Source organism: Rhincodon typus, unplaced genomic scaffold (genome assembly GCF_021869965.1).
Source record: "Rhincodon typus isolate 14 unplaced genomic scaffold, sRhiTyp1.1 hic_rhity00000622, whole genome shotgun sequence".
Classification (NCBI taxonomy): domain Eukaryota; kingdom Metazoa; phylum Chordata; class Chondrichthyes; order Orectolobiformes; family Rhincodontidae; genus Rhincodon; species Rhincodon typus.
In genome coordinates, this window is record NW_025966260.1 from 20,577 (window position 1) to 22,858 (window position 2,282).

Sequence of the window (2,282 nt, forward strand, 5' to 3'; positions counted from 1 at the left end):
TCGAGGGTAACTAAGGCAATAAATGCTAGCCAGCAGCAACACCCACATCACAATTTCAAAAAAAAAAATCAATAAGGGAACCTAGGCTTATAGGAGAAAGGAAGAAGGTGAAATTGAGGATGCTTAGGTCAACCCTTTCTCAACGAATTGAGCAGCACATCGATGGGCTGAGAGGTCTTTCCTCTAATGTTGAAATTGGATCTTCATACATAAAGAAATCAATCATAAGACCAAAGAAAACAAGGACAGGAGTGCAGGACGTTTGGACCCTTGAGTCTGCTTTGACATTTAATAGGATCATTGCTGATCTGAAACTCCTCATGGCCACTTTCTTGCTGTTTCCCTATAATGCCTGTTTTGCCTGCTAATCAAGACTATGAGCTTTAAATATGCACAAGGCCTCTGCGCACAAAGCTTTTTGTGACCAGGAGTTTCAAAGACACTCAACTGTCAGAAGAAATTCCTCATCTCAGTCTTCAATGGCTGCCTCTTTTTATTCTGAGACTATGCCCTCTGGTCTTAGCCCCATGGGGGGAAGCATCCTCTCAGCATTTACCCTATGTTTCAATGAGATCACCTCTCATTCCTATAATCTCCAGCAAGTAGAATCCAACCTGTTTTAGCCTTTGCTCCTAAGACAATCCCTCCCTCAAGGGATAATCCTAGTGAACCTTCTCTGAGCTGCCTCCAATGAAATGATATCCTTCCCTTAAATAAAGGGACCAAAATTGCTCTCACTACTCCAGATGTGGTCTCTCCAGCACCACCTATGGTTGCAGTAAGACTTCCCATTTTCATACTTCAACCCCATTGAAAAAGGGCCAGCATTCCATTAGCCACCTTGATTACAAAATATTTCAGGCAGCTAAAACCTATCTGAAAAGGTCAGAATACAGGGCTGGAAATTTGTTGCAAATTACAGTAATTTTGGCATACTGCATTCAATTCCGGTCATGGTATCTCAAAGGAATTATTGGCCTTGCAGGACGTGTGGCACACACATCACAATGATACTGATATTGACCCTTTTAGTCACAAATGTATAAATTTACTTGAATTTTCTTTTTATGGGCATAGTACGGATATAGATTTGCACTGTATATTCCCTAACTAGGCAAATCGGTCACTTGAAAATCAATTGCTGATGTACAGAATGTGCAGCTAGATAGTTTGAAGCAATTGAATTATTTTGGGTAGGTGGGTAATAATTAATATTGAGATTCAAACCACCATTACTGATTAAGTTATTTATTCAGGCAGTTATTTTAAATAATATAGTCTGTGTTAATTGAAGAAAATGGACTTTTTAAAACTTGTGACTGCTGCAAGTCATCCAAGAATGATTTAATATGAACATTTGACTGACTTATAGTTTTAAGATGGAGTTCACCAGAAAAATCATGGTATCCAAATCGGGATATTGGAAACTTTAAAAGTTCTACTTGTACCAAATTTTAAAAATACTTTCAAATTCATAGTACTGTAGTTTTACAAAGCTATTTTGGTGAGTAAATAGTGATTATAAAATAAATGTTTCTTGCAAAGTAAGTAGAAGTACCAGATCTCCCCCTCCAAATAGTGCGGCAGACGAAAATCTGAAATAAAGGTTTCCACGTTGGTGCCTCGAACTTCTGCACTGTGTTCCTCAACTGTGTGTACTTGCCTCCCTCCCACTGTCCAAAGTTGGCGGCACGGTACACAGTGAAGAATGATTTCTAAGATTATAAAGGGATCTTGATCAAACAGGTCAATGGGCTGAAAAATGGCAGATGGAGTTTTATTTGGTTAAATGAGAGGTATTATATTTGGCTATTAAGAGATTAAAAAAGGACTGACTTGCAGAAAATTTAAGCAAGGGAGGAAATGTTCCAAAAGAAAGCTTAAAACTTTGGATGCATTTCCACAACACCAATATGCTTCTCTATTTTCCTATGGTAAAAGGATTCTCTCCTTTTTGAGGTCTATTTATCTACACAGTACAATTTCAGTGCATTAAAGTTTATAAGCAACAAGCGCAGGAACCGACTTACTAACATACACTTGGACTGGCTGCTTGTAGCAGCACTGCTTCAAGACAGCCAACAAACAAAAATAAAATGCAAAAATCTTATGGGTAGAACCTATCAATATTAATACAAGACATGATAGAAAAATAAAGCAATGGAGTGACTTTGGTAGTTTCTGATGTCAAGAGAAACAAGTTGGTTTTGAGTCTCATTACTCTTTGGAAATGAATTGGGCTGGAGGATGATAGCATTTGGGCTGGAGGATGATAGCATTTG